The sequence below is a fragment of the Lissotriton vulgaris genome, chromosome 2_1 (genome assembly GCF_964263255.1).
Source record: "Lissotriton vulgaris chromosome 2_1, aLisVul1.2, whole genome shotgun sequence".
Lineage (NCBI taxonomy): Eukaryota > Metazoa > Chordata > Amphibia > Caudata > Salamandridae > Lissotriton > Lissotriton vulgaris.
This window is the reverse complement of record NC_141687.1, coordinates 566,999,355-567,018,710: the sequence shown is the minus strand read 5'-3', so window position 1 is coordinate 567,018,710 and position 19,356 is coordinate 566,999,355.

Below are 19,356 nucleotides of genomic sequence, written 5' to 3'. Positions count from 1 at the left end.
TTGACCTTTCTTATTTACTCTTCCTGTTATTTCATTTGCAGGTTGTAGTTTTGATAAATGTTCCTTTACCAAGATGTCTTTATTTATGTTTCTTTCACTGTCATTACAGATCCTCCAGACTTCTTATGTACCCATTTTCTGTTCGTCCTTTTTGGCTTCCCGCTGTGGTACGTTATCTCTGTTGGCTGTTCCAAATTCTTTTGTCTGTCACCCCTCCCTGTTTTTACTTGTTCCCCCTTGAAGGTATGTATGTCAGTTGTCAGTTTTGACATGTACTATCTTTAGTTATTGTCTCTTTTACTCCTTTTTTCTCTTGCCTATTGTTATCCTTTCTCACTTACTTTCTCATCGTTCTTCATGTATTATCTTTCCAGTACCCTCCTTTATCACTTTTTTCCCCTGTTCTTGCTATTGTTGATCATGTTGTTTTATGTCTTTTCTTACTTCTTTGCATTCATAGTTGTATCTTGGAATATAAAAGGTTTTGTTAACCCTATAAAGAAGCAGAGAATTCTATCTCATGTAGCCTTGTATAAACCAGATTTAGCTCTTTTACAAGAAACTCATCTTATGGAGACAGAGGCTTTGAAGCTCAAATGGAATTGGGTCAGTTCAGTCTTAGGAGTCAATTATTATCTTGTTAGGAAGGGCTCAGAATCGGATATGAAGCCCTTGTTTCCGACCGAATCGTACCGAGTTCCGAACAACCGATTATGATGTCTAAAAACCGGTAGGGCTGTCTGAATTGGTTCTAAAAGGCATTTGAATAGGTTGATCCTTTCAGATCCGGTTCATACAGCTCTATTGGCTCGTTTTTGAAGCACCTGGGCCCTCTGAATCCGCCCTATGGAGGTACCCAAGGGAACACCCTTTCCAACCATGAACAATGTGGCAGGCACCATGTAGTAATGTGTGGTGATTAATGATAGTGTTGAGAATGGACCGTGCGTAAAACTGTAAAATGATGCTCTAACTGCGTCAAATTTTACCTAAAGTTGACTTAATCTCATGCAATGTAACCCAAACACAATGATCTCTCAATGATATTGCACTTAATAGTCATTTAGTTTCAATGATATGAGAATTTAAACATCATTAGATCTATGTTGATACATTTGTCATTACTTCATGACAATCAATACATGAAAGACATATCCTAATCAGCACATTATAGCAATGTCAACATTGAAAGTGGAGATCGATTACCTTCAGGCCAATGCGTTTCCTCAGGGGCCCTGTGAACGAAGATTAAAACATATGTCACAATAATGTGGCAAACATAGAGAGCAATATGCATCAATGTTATACAAATACCAAAAATGTATGAAACCATCGAATGTCAGCATCATCCTCAGGAGGTACATGACCACAGTAAAAGAATAGAGACGTGTACACCATGGGTGAATGTGCACGTGTGCACTGAAGTCAACTAAATGTAAAACAGGCAAACGTCATGTAGTGCCTGCCATAGGGTGCAAGGTTTTCCCCAACCACCCCTTTCTTTAATGGGAGCCTTTTTCACGTTCTGTACACAGGCTCCCATTGAAGTCAATGGGACTCCGTCTGAAACATATCCAGATGCATCGTATTCATTCGCTCGGACTCGCCCCGTCTGAGTCATTCAGAAAGCATTCCAGAACTGATTTGGTCAGAATGCTTTCCGAATGAGATCGTAATCAGACCCCTAGTGTCTCTTATGTCCTCTAAGAAAAAAGTGTGAGAATATTTTATGTCATAAAGAGTTAAAATGTTCTGTTGTTTCTCAAGAGATGGATTCACAGGGCCATTGGGTATTAATTAAGTCACTTAATAATAATATTTTTCTGACTGTGTTTTATGTTTATGGTCTAACTCAACCAGATTATTCTTGCTGGTCTAACATTACATGAATATGTGTCCAACATAAAGATGAGTTTTTTCATTCTTGGTGGTGACTGCAATCTGAGCATTGATCCATTTATCGACTGTTAATTCTAAGTCTGCTTTATCCCTCACAAAGCTCATGAACAATTTCGTAGTACAATTTCTCAGACATATTTTGCAGATGGCTGGAGATATTCAGCCTGATTCATCAAAGAGCCGGTTTGCGAGTCTCTAATAGCGATTCATAAGGAATCGCTATTACAGACTCGCAAAATGGGATTCATGTAGGAATCGCAAAATAAAATGCGATTCCTACACATTCCTTATTTGCGATTAGCAAATTGCTAATCGCAAATAAGGAATACTCACCATTCATTCCTATGGGCCTAAAGGCCCATAGGAATGAATGGTGAGTATTCCTTATTTGCGATTAGCAATTTGCTAATCGCAAATAAGATAGCGATTTAAAGGGTGCCAGGGGTGTCCAGAGGACACCCTGTAGCACCCCTTAAATGCAAATTTAAACAGGTGTTGCGCACACACATGTCCAAAGGACATGTGTGTGTGCAACATGCAACTTAGAAAAATGCTTTTAAAAGCATTTTTCTAAGTTTTCGCTATTTACCACGAGGTTTGACCTTGCGGTAAATAGCGGCCCGAAATTGCAATTTCGCAATTTGAAAATGGATGATGAATTGCATTTAAGGAATCTCAAATAGAGATTCCTTAAATGTAATTCCTCGCAAATTTGGGAATTCGCTATTACCGAGTTTTGCATTTGGGATGATGAATCCCAAATGCAAAAATTGCGCTCGCAAAGGGCCAGATTCTGAGAATCTGGTCCTTTGCGAGCGCAATTCACCTTAATGAATCTGGCTGATTGTCCCCCAGATGTAACAGAATTTTATTTTTCTCCCCTCCTCATGGTTCTCTGTAACTGTTAGATTACATTTTTCTCTGTAAGACTTTGACTCAAAATCGTATTTCTTCTTCAATTAAACCCATTGTGATTTCTGATCATGCCCCTGTTGTTGCTGACTTTGATTTGCTCCTCTCAGAACCCAGGACTCTTAGACGGAGGTTTATTAATCCTCTTTTGAAGGATTCTGTTTATTTTTACTCTTTCATCTCTTTTGCTGAGGAATTTTGGAATGTTTCTTCTCCATTGATGTGGGATATATTTAAGGCTGTTGCCCGTGGCTTTATTATAGATATTGTTTCCAAGAAAAACAGTTTCTTAATCAACATAAAGTTCTATTAGCCAATATTAAACACCTAAAGCATCAATTTTATACTTCTTCTTCTGACTTTACTTTTCAGGAACTTATTTGTGCAAAGCTAGATTTCAGTAAAACAACCGCTGATCATGTCTCATCTATACTTCTACGTAGTAGTGCTCGCTATTAGGGAGGAAGAAATAAAGTTGGCACACTTTTAGCTAATTACCTTAAATACCGGAAAGAGAGTGTTTTGATTGACTCTATTTAATCACTACAGGGAAAGCATCTTTTTAAAGACCAAGACATCCTTCATGAGTTGAGTTGATGACATTTTACAACACTTTCTATACTCCAGAATCCCCTGCATCTATCTCTCTTATTGCAGTTGATCTTAATTGTGTTTCTCCTCCTTCTCATGTAAATTTAATTCCACATCTCTGGAATCTGATTTATTGATCCAGGAGTTATCTAGATCTCTAACTCTCCTTTAAAAAAGGTAAAACCCCGGGGCCAGATGGGTTTATGGCAGAATTTTACTTACGTTTTTCAAAATTATTAATTCATAAACTCTTACAACTTTTTCAATATTTCTATTACCACTGGCAGATTGTGTGACACTTTCAAAGAAGCCACAATATGCCTAATACATAAAGAGGGTCGGAATCCTATGCAGTGTAAAAATTATCATCGTATATCTCTTGTAAATATGGATTACAACATTTTTACTATACTGCATGCTTTGCAATGTGACTTTTTTAAGAGGAGATTAACTTCAGATAATTTTAACAAGGCTTCTACTCTTTCGTATTCCTTAGCGGCAGGTTCTATTGATGCAGAGAAGTCGTTTCATAGAGTGGGCTGGTCCTGTTAATTTCAAGCTCTTCAATGGCATGGTTTTGGTCCTCAATGTATTTCCCTTACCTTGTTGCTTTATACAGCACCTAGTGCTTCTCTATTAGTTGTTGGACTTATTTCTCCAAACTTCTAATTACAACGAGGTGCACATCAAGGTTGTCCCCTATCTCCTCTTTTATTTATTTAAGCTCTTGATCCTTCTTCATCCCATATTTGTCAGAATAACTCTATCTCTGGTTTTCTTTATCGTGAACACTATTAGAAGCTGTCCGCCTATGCGGATGATATTTTGCTTTTTTTAATCAAACCCTGAGACTTCTAATCCCCCTTGATTGCAAGAACTCTCAGGTTTTTCAGCTGTTTCAGGATATAAAATCAATACTGCTAGGACAGAAATTCTCCACATCACCAAACTTTGCATATGTTTGATTCGACTGGCTTCCTCTGGAATAGTTCTAAAATTAAACACTTTGGCATTAGGTTTAATAACTCCATATCAGATTTGGTAAAACATATATGCAGGCAGGGCATTAATACATATCTAAACTCCTCTCTTCCTGGAGCCCTCTTTTCCTTTAATGGGAGTGACTTCTTGATTCTACTAAAATAATGATCACTCCTATTTTGTTGTATATTTTTTCAATGATTTAAATTCTTATTCCATCCATTTACTTTAAAAAAATGCATTCTCTTCTTTCCAAATTTCTATGAAGCAATAAGAAATCCAGAATATCTTTGGAAACCAAAATATGCCGGAGGATTTAACTTTCCTGATTTTCGCCTTTACCATAAGGCCTGTTGTCTCAGGCAAGCATTTAAATGGCTTCTTGCAGTACCCTCCCTCTTCACACCTTTATGGGTTACCATTGAACGATCCTTACTGGCACCTTTTTCTGTAAAGGAAGGTCTTGTTTTTTCCACAAAGATTAATGTCTTTGTTCAAACCATTGTTTAAACATACATGTTTAATGTTACAGCCTCATTGTCAACCAAAGACCATCTCTAGAGATTCTTTCCTACAGTGTTCACTTTGGTACAAACGTCTCATCACCATTCACAATAGGCCCCTTTATTGGAATTCTTGGCAACTTAGGGGAATAGTTTGGGTACACGATTTGTTTGATGGTATGACTCCTTGTTCTTTTCCTCATATCAAGCTATTTTTATGCGTCCTCGTTCGTTTTGGCACAAATCCTCCATTCTTATGGAAATCATTCTAGACATTTTCCATGCCTTCCCTTCTGATGACTGTGTTTCCACAGAAGACTCCCTCCTCACAATAGTTACATCTCTCCCAAAAGCATCCCAGATTTATAAATATCTTTCAGCCCCAGATCCTGACCGTTCTAAATCTAAAATAGAACTTATCTGAGAAACAGATTTGGGTTGTGTTTGGAGCATTGGCATTGTTCTTTCTATATCATTGATTGTATTTTACTCCTTTATACATAGCTAATTTCTTACACACTAATAATAAGACATGCTGCTCATGTGATTTTCCCTTTGTTTGATTTGATGCATCTTTCTATTCACCTGCCCTTCTGTAGCTTCCTTTTGGGAAAATATTTGGTCTTGTATATCGGTTATCTTTAATTTTCATTTTCCTCTGTCTAATGTTATTCTTTGTATAGGGAGTTTATCTGATTCTTTTGGATTAACTCTACATGAAAAGGGTATATTTGACCTTATGTTAGCTTTAGCTTTTCAACAAATTACACTTAATTGGAAATGTTTATCTAGGCTGGCAGTTAAGAATTGGAGGAATAATGTTTGTAATTACCACATAGAATATTGTTTTTGCCTCTTCTTGCAAACCGTTTGTAAATAGAGATTTATATTGGTCGCCATTAATGAATTATTAAAATTAGATTGCAACTAAGCCTGTATCTCGTAAATGTTCTGAAAATTTTAAACCTCTATAAATTGTTAATTTTCTCTGCTTTTTGTTTTCTCTTATTAATATTTTTTCACCATTACCTTGTTTTTTAGATATTTTAATTATTTCTTGGTCCTATATTATTATGCTAAGTTACTCGATTTTCAGTTGCAGGTTTATATCCTGTCCCTTCCCTCCCCCTTTCTCTATGATATTGTTAAAATGTAAATAGAAAATGCTAGTAAATCTACGTCTGGTTCAACAAAAAATCTCAACTCCAGACTCTGCAACACAGTTTTAATGTAGTTTTCTCTCTCTCTCACTCTCTGTGACATCATTTCTCTTTCTCTCTTCAACTCAGACACTGCTGTCTACTTGGGCATGTAGAAGATCTGCTCAACTTAAGTTGTGAACTCCACTTCCTAATGTGTTTGGTGCAAAGTTTACACAATGGTAAGCACAGAGGCCTAGATCTACAAATCCTTCATAGGAATGCATTAGAAATAGTTCGGCATAACGGGCGTCAGTAACGCAGTAGGCACTTCCATATAGACACCACTTGAACGCGGCACTATAACAAGTAAAATGTACTAGGTACACTGCACTCGTAATATGGCCAAGATACCCGCCACCCCCTCTCAACACACTCCCCAAGGATGGGAAACCGGAAACAGTTCTGAACTTTTGGAAGACGGGAGGGAGTGACCCTCCCGGCCGTATTTATTAAAAATATGAAACAAAATTAAAACATTAAAATAACAGTTTCATATTATGTACAATTTCATTACCACATTGCGATGTTTGGCTAACCTTAACATATTCTCTAATACAAAGGTTCTCCTAGCCGAACTAACATTCTACAAAACATTAACTTGAAATTTTGAAATTGTACATCCTAACGTTTAAGGGCCAACGGCAAGGTCGTAACCGGTGTCAAGATCCCTAAACCAGAAATATCCCCCTCACTTATGAGGGGCGACCGCACAGAGGTGTACCTCAAGTGCAACTACCAATTTCCCTTGACTTGACGGGGGCCCCAATAAACTCGGCGCCACTTAAAGGTCGTCCGAGGACTCGTGTGAGGTATCTAGAAGGTAGCGTAGACCCCCTCCCAAACCCCACACAACTTACCACATCTGCCGTCGCAGATATCCTGGCCCCGGGAAATTCCCCAGGAGAGGGCTGTAGCCCCTCCTACCCAGGAAGGGGCCTTGACCGCCTTTCCTTTCCTTTCGGCGTCCCATCCTTAGAAGGGACCGCCTACCCGTTGAGGGGCCAATGGCCACCTCCCTCGAGCGCTCCCATCCGTAATGGGTGACGCCCACTCATAGGGATCTACCAATTAGTGCTCACCGATCATGACCTTACCGCCCGACCAAAAATAAATACGACAATTTTAACTAAAATCACTCAATTACCAACAACCATAAACATTTTACGTATGATCACTGATCATTACTAGTGCAGAATTACTTTATTCACAAAAACATACTGTAGCTGACCATTCTTTATTGCATACTCAAAATAATACGACAATCACCATCACCTGCAAGAAATAGAATCACCACATCAAAACTTTATTCAAAACAACTGGCTGTCTTCAGGGGCTGGTGGGTGGGTCAAAATTGGCTCTTCGTTCCATCTCGAGCTCACGTGTAGCGAGGGGGTGCAGCTTCAGAGCACAGGAACAAGAGGATGCGTTCTTGGCTTGTTGTTCCTTTTATCCGTCTTCAGGGCGGGCGTAAAACCCGCCCCTGCCTGCCCCTAGGGCGTGGCCGTCCGCGTCAGTGTCTAGGCCAGCCCACTCTAGGGCGGGAAAAAGCGCGCCCCGGCTACGCCGCTTCGGGCATACCAGCCGAGGCTCGCCTCCCGCCCGAAAAATGGCTTCCCGGGGGGCTTGTGGTACTCAGCCATACGTTCGGGGGGACCGAATGGTCGCCCCTTTCCATATGGCCGAGATACCCGCCACCCCCTCTCAACACACTCCCCAAGGATGGGAAACCGGAAACAGTTCTGAACTTTTGGAAGACGGGAGGGAGTGACCCTCCCGGCCGTATTTATTAAAAATATGAAACAAAATTAAAACATTAAAATAACAGTTTCATATTATGTACAATTTCATTACCACATTGCGATGTTTGGCTAACCTTAACATATTCTCTAATACAAAGGTTCTCCTAGCCGAACTAACATTCTACAAAACATTAACTTGAAATTTTGAAATTGTACATCCTAACGTTTAAGGGCCAACGGCAAGGTCGTAACCGGTGTCAAGATCCCTAAACCAGAAATATCCCCCTCACTTATGAGGGGCGACCGCACAGAGGTGTACCTCAAGTGCAACTACCAATTTCCCTTGACTTGACGGGGGCCCCAATAAACTCGGCGCCACTTAAAGGTCGTCCGAGGACTCGTGTGAGGTATCTAGAAGGTAGCGTAGACCCCCTCCCAAACCCCACACAACTTACCACATCTGCCGTCGCAGATATCCTGGCCCCGGGAAATTCCCCAGGAGGGGGCTGTAGCCCCTCCTACCCAGGAAGGGGCCTTGACCGCCTTTCCTTTCCTTTCGGCGTCCCATCCTTAGAAGGGACCGCCTACCCGTTGAGGGGCCAATGGCCACCTCCCTCGAGCGCTCCCATCCGTAATGGGTGACGCCCACTCATAGGGATCTACCAATTAGTGCTCACCGATCATGACCTTACCGCCACAGGCCGGATAGTTGACCGGCTATCCGGACCCCCCACACACTCCTACCTAAAGGTCATGTCTTAAAGTCCCCAGCCACGCTATCAGGTCTCCTATGAGTAACTCGTTCCCCACCCGGGACAAATGAACGCCATCACCCGAATACATACTGTCCCCTTTAATACAACCATGCGAAATAGAATGCAGTGTATTTGAACGGAACAATCGACTCACTTTATTATTAATCTTCCTTACTGAATGATTCAGAGCGGCAACTGAAAGAGCCCCCCGCCATACTTTTCGCGGGATCATATGGGACCATGCGATCGTGCACCCTGGAACTCTTCTCGCTAACCAACTTACAGTGGAAAGCAATGCCTCAAGAAGTAGTCGTCTACCAGTGGACACCAAATCGTTGCCCCCAAGATGTACTATGACTATAGCCAGCGGTGACCTCGTCCGCCCTAACAAACCCAAAAAAAAGATTGAAACTGGTCAATACAGAGCCCGCCCTTTCCGTAGAAGGACACACTGTACCCGTATTCCCCAGCCACGTGAATCATGTCACCTGCTTTGAATACGTCCGCGGCCCGCCTCACGTATGAGTGGCCCACGACCCACACCTCCTTTTTCACAGCCGGTGAAGTCTGACCGCTGACCCGGTGTTGGGTCGACTGCACAGTCCGCCCCGCCTCGTAGGCTTGCGCAACTGAAAACCAAACAAAAACAAGAAGCGTGAGTACATCATTACAGCTTCACAACATGTGCAACCGCACATACCTTTTATAACAGTTCAAGGACCAACGTCCCACACGTTTAACTTGTTCGACATTCAGACCCCTGGCTGTAGCCTCTGTAGCAGCCCCTATCCGAAAGGAATGGGTCCCAAACTCGCTGGGGTTCAAGCCCGCAGCGGAAATAGACATCGCAAGCACCCGCTGAAACTGAAACCTCGTCAGTGGGGTGGTGTCAGCGTGTCTCAACAAGGTCCCCCCCCATGATGCCACCCTTCGCGCTAAATATTCCTCTATGCAACTTACCGGGCACATGGAGGACCCGGAAATCCTCTGTATGATTATGCAGTCCCCCCTCGCGCCCTGGTCGGTCTTGGACCTGACAAACGAGATGGACATTGTCTCCCCTCTGACCTGAACGTGCTCTCGGCACAGTCCCCCCGTCACATCCCGCTTGTTCCTCGCCGCTAGTTCGCTTACCCGCATAGCCCCATGGAATGCCAGCGCAAAAGCGGCTCGGAATAACACTGTTTCATACTGGGATGAACACGTTGAAGGGAGTACAGATAATAACAGGGCCAGCCTATCCAGACCTATCGGGCGCCTTTCATCTACTCTGCGACCCTCATGGCGTTGCCACCCACGTAGCGCTTTTTGTACAACGAAAGACGCTGTCGGGTCCTGGATCCCATAAGCCCTTGCCATAAAGGAAATGGCTGCCCGATGCCTCTGGGCAGTAGCCACAGATTTGCCTGCCTGATGTAAAGACAGCAGGAAATTTACTACCCCCTCCTCCTGGCCCCAAAGCTCCCCTCCAGCAGTCCCCAAAAAGGCCAAATAGGAACGGAACGCCCCTTCATATGCCTTCCTTGTCCTGGGTGCTAAACTCTCTCCCACGAGGTTTCGTAGTTCGGGGCACCGAGAGACCAGAGAGCTTTGGGGAAGGGTGCCGCTACCGGGTCCGCTGTGGGCAGAAAACCCCAGAAGGCCTGCATACGGAAACGAGAAAGCGCATCAGCCGCTTGCTTCATCACCCCCGGCACATGTCTTGCCTTAAATAAGACATTCAATTGCATACACAACAAGACAATTTCTTTGAGCAGCCTCAGGATCCATTTGCATCGTGCCGCCTGGCTATTGATACACTCAACCACGGTCATGTTATCAGACCAGAATACCACAGAGTGATCTCTAAACCCCTCGGGCCAAGTTTTTAGGGCCACCAGAATGGGGAAAAGTTCAAGAAAAGCAATGTTACTCGTCAACCCACCCTCATGCCACCATAACGGCCATTTTTGAGCTGACCATTGTGTGCCAAAGATGGCACCAAAACCAATGCTCCCTGCCGAATCTGTCCACAGCTCCAGCTCCTCGGAGGACACCGCCGGTTTGTTCCAGACAACTCGGCCATTGAAATCCACCAGAAATGCCAACCAAATGCGCATGTCCTGGCGAACCTCGGCCGAGAGCCTTGTGCGATGATGACCCTCCCTCAGGCCGACCATGGCCTGAGCAATCGAGCGGGAAAAGGGGCGGGCCATCGGTATTACTCTCAGGGCAAAATTCAGCTGTCCCACCAATTGTTGTAATTGCTGCAACTTAACCTTAGACTGACTGATACACGTCTCCAGGGATGCCCTGAACCTTAGCACTTTTTCCTTTGGTAAACGAAAACAACCCTCATCCGAGTCGAGCTCGATCCCCAGAAACTCGAGGCAAGTCGAAGGACCCACCGTCTTACCGGGTGCCAATGGCACACCAAAATCATTCATTAAGACACAAAATTCATTCAAAGCCTGACCGCATTCCGGATCCCCGGCTGCCCCTAGAAACAGAAAGTCATCAAGATAATGCATAACCTGATGAAACCCCGTCTTCCTTGTGAAGACCCATTGCAGGAAACAACTGAACTGCTCGAAATAGGAACAAGATATAGAGCACCCCATTGGCATACATCTATCCATGTAATAGTGTCCCTGAAACATGAAACCAAGAAGACGCTGATCGTCTGGATGTACCGGGAGCAACCGGAACGCTGACTCAATATCAGATTTCGCCATCAGCGCCCCGGGCCCTAGGCGATTCAATATGGCGACGGCCTCATCGAAAGATGCATACCGTACTGAACACACAGCCGGGTCTATCGCATCGTTTACGGAAAGACCACGTGGGGCCGACAAATTATGTATCAGCCGAAACTCACCCGGGTCCTTCTTGGGGACCACCCCTAGAGGAGAACAAACAAAGTTAGCAACCGGTGGCACGTTAAACGGACCGGCGACTCGACCTCGAGCCACCTCTTTCCCAATCTTCTCCTGTACCACGGTCGTGTGCTGCAAGACTGATATTTGGTTTTTACATTTCGCTAAACCCTGAAACTCCCCCACTGGGATGCGGAAACCATATGAAAACCCGTTCCGCAACACCCCAGCGGAAGCGTGATCCGGGTATTCGCTGAGCCAAGGAATCATTGCCATGGTATCAATCGGAGTAGGTAAAGGCGCCCCTCGGACTATTTCAGACCTGTTTGGCGCCTCCTCTAGCCCCGTTATCACCCATTTTGGCTCTGCACATGGACTCAGGATGGGACGCTTGCCCGCACCCACTACATTCGTGCCTAAATTTGCATGTCCCCTGGGGCCTCGTACATTTTCCCCTGTTAAAATTCCAACAACTCCCCTTTTTACCTGTGGTGCCGTTCGGCCTGGAGTGGTATTCGTTACTTGCGCCTGATCGAAAGTGGGTCCCAGAATATTGGCGGGAGGACTCCCCCACACTACTCCCTACCAATGGCAAATTCAACATACCAGTATCCGCCATTTTTGACCATGACACAGAATCGTAACAATCCCAAGTTAAGTTTTTATCGTGTTCTTTCGCTTTCCTGAAAATATTATCGTAACAGAACCACTGATTGCCCCCATGTGACACAGAATACCCCATGATCCGTGACTGATAAATCGGCAATTCAGACAGCAATTCGGGCCTACGTTCGCCCAGGATGGATGTAAAAATCCCCCACGCCTTGCCCCAATTGCCAATGTTTTCATTTACCTTGAAGGCGGCCATCTTTGCGCGCCAAACACCCGGATGCATGAGCTCCTTTTGGCTCTTAACATATTCCATCTCATAATGATCGGTAAGCAACGAGAAGATGTTTACATACTCATCTGCCCATATCTTCTCCTTAATAGCTAGAGGGACATGTTGACCCAACTTTTCCCTGCGTGACGGGGCAGACTCATCCCTCGCAATCGGCAATGGCCGCTTACCTGAACCAGAAGCTGTATCTGCGGCTGAGCCTGTCCCAGGTGGCTTTCCTCCTGCAGCGGCCGGCGTGATAACTGGCGATGCTGCCTTCGCCGCCCCCCTTGTTTCCCGCAGTTGCCTCATCAAAAAACGTGCGTCGTCAGCCGTGGCGCCCTCGTTATTTTTGCCCAACCACGCTGCTAATTGTGCTGCCAGCTCGGGCGGCATATCCTCCCCGGACACGGGGGTGACCACCACGGGAATTGGATTCCCCTCCGCCGGCACCGGAGTTGGCTCTTGGAGAGGGGCACAGGGAACCGGGATGTCTCCTCCAGCTGCTCCCCTTCTGGGCCTCTTCCCTTTTCCTCCCGGAGCTGCTCCAGCCAACGGACATTTCGGCCCCTCTTCCCCATCTTTCTCCGCCATTCGTTTCTTTAGGTCGGTCACCTCCTTCATAAGAACACGCAGCATCTGGTCGGTAGTCATTCGCTTTCCAACTTTCTTAGGCATTCTCCAACAAAGTATCTGTAAGACAAACAAGAAAGATTACCACTTTCAAAATTGGCTCTTCGTTCCGTCTCGAGCTCACGTGTAGCGAGGGGGTGCAGCTTCAGAGCACAGGAACAAGAGGATGCGTTCTTGGCTTGTTGTTCCTTTTATCCGTCTTCAGGGCGGGCGTAAAACCCGCCCCTGCCTGCCCCTAGGGCGTGGCCGTCCGCGTCAGTGTCTAGGCCAGCCCACTCTAGGGCGGGAAAAAGCGCGCCCCGGCTACGCCGCTTCGGGCATACCAGCCGAGGCTCGCCTCCCGCCCGAAAAATGGCTTCCCGGGGGGCTCGTGGTACTCAGCCATACGTTCGGGGGGACCGAATGGTCGCCCCTTTCCAAACTGTAGTTTTAGCTTTATTTGTGAAACTAGCGAGGGCTATATTATCAACCCTTGGTGACAAAATTATCGCCACTTTATCGTCAGCAAACTGCCGCTAAAGCGGCCATAATAGGTTTGATAATATGCTCTATGGAATTCGAATCGAAGCTCATGTTAGATGTGAAGGACATCTGACATGAGCTTCGATTGGAATTCCATAGAGCATATTATCAAACCCATTATCGCCACTTTAGCTACACTTTCCTGCCGATAAAGTGGCAATAATTTTTGTCGCCCAGGATTGATATTATGGCCCAGAGTGCGTAGTGTACAGCAGCTTCTCTGTAAAATGTATAATTACCTCCGAGCAGCGACAACAGATAGGTTACAACAGTCTGACAAACAGATCATCAACCTTAATAGGACACTTTTGAGTCACTTTTAACATGGGTAAAGTGATGCAAAGAGCTAGTAAATCTACATCTGGTTCTACAAAAAATCTCAACTCCAGACTCTGCGACACAGTTTTAATGTTGTTTTCTCTCTCTCCCACTCTCTGTGACATAATTTCTCTTTCTCTCTTAAATTTAGACTCTGCTGTCTGCTTGGACGTGTAGAAGATCTGCTCAACTTAAGTTGTCAACTCCACTTCCTAATGTGTTTGGCGAGAGGTTTACACAACGGTAAGCACAGAGGCCTAGATCTACAAATCGTTCATAGGAATGCATTAGAAATAATTCGGCATAACGGGCGTCACTAACGCAGTAGGCACTTCCATATAGACACCACTTGAACGCGGCACTATAACAAGTAAAATGTACCACGTACACTGCACTCGTAAAACTGTAGTGTTAGCTTTATTTGGGAAACGAGAGAGTGCCATATTATCATCCCTTTGAGACAAAATTATCGCCACTTTATCGGCAGCAAACTGCCGCTAAAGTGGCCATAATAGGTTTGATAATATGCTCTATGGAATTCCAATCGAAGCTCATGTTAGATGTGAACGACATCTGACATGAGCTTCGATTGGAATTCCATAGAGCATATTATCAAACCCATTAGCGCCACTTTAGCGACACTTTCCTGCCGATTAAGTGTCAATAATTTTTGTTCCCAAAGGCTTGATATTATGGCCCAGAGTGCGTAGTGTACAGCAGCTTCTCTGTAAAATGTATAATTACCTCCGAGCAGTGACAACAGATAGGTTACAACAGTCTGACAAACAGATCATCAACCTTATTACGCCACTTTTGAGTCACTTTTAACATGGTTAAGTGATGCAAAGAGCTAGTAAATCTACATCTGGTTCAATAAAAAATCTCAACTTCAGACTCTGAGACACAGTTTTAATGTTTTCTCACTCTCTCACTCTCTGTGACATCATTTTTCTATCTCTCTTAAACTTAGACACTGCTGTCTACTTAGACGTGTAGAAGATCAGCCCACCTGAAGTCGTCCATCCCAGTGGCTGCAGTGTTTGGCCGCAAGCTTTACACAAATTTATGTAAGCACAGAGGCCTAGATCTACAAATCCTTTTTAGGAATGCATTAGAAATAAGTCGCCATAACCGGCGTCAGTATCGCAATACGCACTTCCATATAGACACCACTTGAACGCGGCACTATAACAGAACAGGAATATACAAGTCACACTGCACATGTAAAACTGTAGAGTTACCACAACTTGTAATGGTTCAGCTCATTTACTCACATCTACATAATTGTAAACTCTAATTTTCTTTTTTCTTTTGCAGATTACCAATCAGACACCTTTTGGAATCCATTTCACAATTTCTTTATAACATTGTTTAACTGATTTTGCCAGTTCCAATATAGTTATAATTGAGTTTTGTTTATATTTATTGATTAATAAAAGTTAATAAAAAAAACTAAATACTTATTTTATTTTGTGGGGGAGGGGTATGACGATCCACAATTAAAATAATGTTGAAATACTATAGTAAGATATTCAAGACTAGGATTGAAAACTACTGAGTTCTAACTAACTGATTTAATTAATACAACAGTGAGAAACTACTAAAATGGCGGTGGAGGGAGTAGGTAATCAACGTTTGGTGCCTCGGCACTACCTTTCAAATAAATATATAAAATATATGACTATTAATACTGTACAAAAGTACAGCACCGGATGAATCACACGAACCGGGAAAAGAAAGCGACAGATTTACTAAATGATATAAAGAAATGTTTGCTTGTTGAACTTGAAGAAAAAAACGTGAACTTTGAAATGACCCTGAGCATGCGAAGAGAGTACAACTGCTACACCAAAAAAAAGGAAAGCTTTACATACAAAAGGCGATACATTATTGCCGCTTTTGTTGACAGGAAACTGACGATAAAGCGGTGATAATGTGCTTGATAATAGGCCCTTGTAACTTCCCTTAGCAGCCCAGGTTCTGATCCTAACCTAGGCTGCTATGGTTATTCACAAGTACATATTATCAAGCCCATTATCTCCGCTTTATCGGCAGTTTCCTGCCAATAAATGCGACGATAATGTATCGCCTTTTGTTGATAATATGGATCATTGCTCTTTTTTTTTATCAGTAAACTTAGGTGCATATTATCAAGGACCGGTGTTAAAATTATCGCCGTTTTATTGGCAAGAAACTGCTGTTAAAACGGTGATAATGAGCTTCATAATACGGCCTTGTTATTTCCCATAGAACCCCATGATAGCACCAGAACATAGGCTTCTATGGGACTTAACAAGGATGTATTATCAAGCCCACCCTCCCAACATTAATAAAAAACTCCAGACACTGCAGATACCCGGAGCTGGAAGGTCATTTTACATATCACTGCCCCAGAAATGTGGCGTTCCCCGTGACGTGTACGGGGACAGAGAGAGCTCAAAACGTATATATTTTTTTAAAGACCCGAGGGTTGCCGCTCCCCGAGACTGTGGGGAGTAGGACCGTAAACCCCGCATACTTCAAAATAAAACCAGAGGAGTGCCGTTCCCCAGTGCTCGGGGCATCTTACAAGCCCCCATTATGCAGAAAAATTGCCCCCGTAATTTGCCCCCGGGACCTAATGTATAAAACGGACTTCTACTTTTTTTTTCACCTTTTCCACCGCGTACAAGTACTGAAGGAGTACCCCGCCATTTTTTATTTTTTTTAAAATAAAAATTTACCCTAAAGATTCATGTACCACCCCCTGACCAAGACTATAGGCTCAGAATGCTTCTACCCTGCCCCCTTTCCTTGTTTCTCAACTTTGTTTTACTTTTTTCTTGTGACTCTGCTCTTCCGACAAACAACATGGCTGCCAATACTTCCTGGTTTGGAGTATTGACAGCCAATCAGCATGCAGCTCCTGCTCATAATTGTAGGTATTTACATACGCGTATGCCGCGATTTTTCTTAAAAAAAATACAATTAAAAATCATCCATATATACGACCCCAAAGCAAACCTAGAGGGTCAGAATGTCTCTACCCTACCCCCTTCCGTTATTTTTCAACTTTGTTTTACTGTTTTTGTTGTGACTCAGTTGAAGTGAGGCACAAGATGATGGCCACCAACACTTCCTGGTTTCGAGTGTTGACAGACAGTTCACAGCCAATCAGCATGCAGCTCGCGCTCGTAATTGAATAGATTTCAGGACGCGTACTGAACTCCGACTCTAGATATCGCTATGATTCTACTTGCAATTTCCTCAGAAACTACTGAACGGATTTACACCATTTAACTAAAAGCATAATCTGCGAACAGAACTCTACCTCTCTGACAAATTTCGTGTAATTCCGTGCAGCCGTTCGGGCTGTAGCCCTGGCTAAAGTTCCCTATGGGAAATTGCATGGGGAAAACACATTTTGCAACCCCCTTTTTTCTTGTTCCCCACTTGACAATTAACTGCCAAACTTGGGAAGGAGCGAAACTGAGCAGGCTATTTTCTTGGAGAAATTCACGAAGATACGTCCACCGGTGCCAACGTTATTCCAAATAGAATGTTGTGGATCTCCCATGGAAACTAGGCCCTAACTATAATATATATATATATATATATATATATATATATATATATATATATATATATATCCTCAAAACTTTCTCCCAGCACGGGAAAAACGGGTCGCACAGCCAACTTTGGATTTTAAACAGCAATCCTTTTTATTTTACTCATTTCCAAGGGCAACAGGCGCAGAGATCTACGCGTTTCGGTGTCACTCCACCTTGTTCACGATCACTGGGTCTGCCCCACCCACAAACATTTAACCACAACAATTTTTTTTCCTTTTTTTCAAAAAACAATTGTGTTTCCTGTCACATGGTGTGCTAAGGATTGTGGTCCTTGTAGTTTTTGCGAATTTTTGACAAAAACTTTTTGTGAAAAACAGTGCACCCAAATTGATAATTAAATTAAAGCTTTCAAAAATTAAATGCATTTTAGTCATGTGCCTTCCAATAGGCTTAGAATATCCATCATTAACCTGAGGACCCTGCACCCGAATGGGTTGAATCAATCGGAGGAGTTGTATGTGCACCTATGAACAGACTGTAATGAATCAACCACGCAAGGACAAGTGTCAGTAATCAGTAAGAGTCAGCCTATTGGAAGGCAAATCAAAGATGGATATTCTAAGCCTATTGGAAGGCACATGACTAAAATGCATTTAACTTTGAAAGCTTTAATTTAATTATCAATTTGGGTGCACTGTTTTTCACAAAAAGTTTTTGTCAAAAATTCGCAAAAACTACAAGGACCACAATCCTTAGCACACCATGTGACAGGAAACACAATTGTTTTTTGAAAAAAAGGAAAAAAAATTGTTGTGGTTAAATGTTTGTGGGTGGGGCAAACCCAGTGATCGTGAACAAGGTGGAGTGACACCGAAACGCGTAGATCTCTGCGCCTGTTGCCCTTGGAAATGAGTAAAATAAAAAGGATTGCTGTTTAAAATCCAAAGTTGGCTGTGCGACCCGTTTTTCCCGTGCTGGGAGAAAGTTTTGAGGATAATAGCGGCTTGGTTCTGCCGCAGGATACCGCACATGCATGAGCGCTGCACCAGCTCCCGAAAAGGAACTGCTTTGGAGATATATATATATATATATATATATATATATATATATATATATATATATATATATATATATATATGTATATATATATATATATATATATGTATATATATTTCGCCTTTCCACCTCCTCGAAACACCGGGACACTCCAGCGTCTGTGCAAACCACGGTTCGAGGTAACCCTGTATTACCTCACTTTCTCTTCGTACAAAACAAGTACGCAATGCACTCCTGTCAATAATTCCCATGAGTCAGAGAAGCTTGAAGAAGTTTATTTAAACATCAAGCCAACGCAAACCCTATGCCTTTCGGCGATAAATCGCCTTGGTCACAGGTGATTTCACATTGACAAACGGACATTTAAATATTATTAATCCTTACGTGCAAAGTAAAAAAACGTGATAATTAACAGAGAAGATGGACTCATTTAAGCAATTGTGGCAGCCATTTTAGAGTGGTGAAGAATTTTATTTTTAACATAATATTATAATCGCATTCGATATATTTTATATTATGAACACATGGTTATTTATAAAGATTCTTTTTCTCAAATTGCCAAGTGGCGCTATAAATACTTAAACTTCAGAATACATATTATTTGATTTTAACATCTCAAACATTTTGCATGAATCTGGATATATTTACATATATTTACATCAAACCATAATAGTCAGGTATCTCATGGTGACCACAAAAAATATATAATAAACAGTAAACAATTTAAAATTTAGACCAAATAGTATGTAAACTAATGGTTCTGCAACCTGTGCCCGTTCTTGCTTCTTCAATAGAGTTTCTATTGATATGCAGAGTCAATTGCCATCTCTGAATCCCAAATGGTCTTATCTAATTTCAAGGTTAAACCAGACCATCTAATATATCAAATAGTTTCCACATAGCGGGCAGTTGCAGTTGCAATACATTGATTTAGTTTCTATTATCAGGCAAACACATAT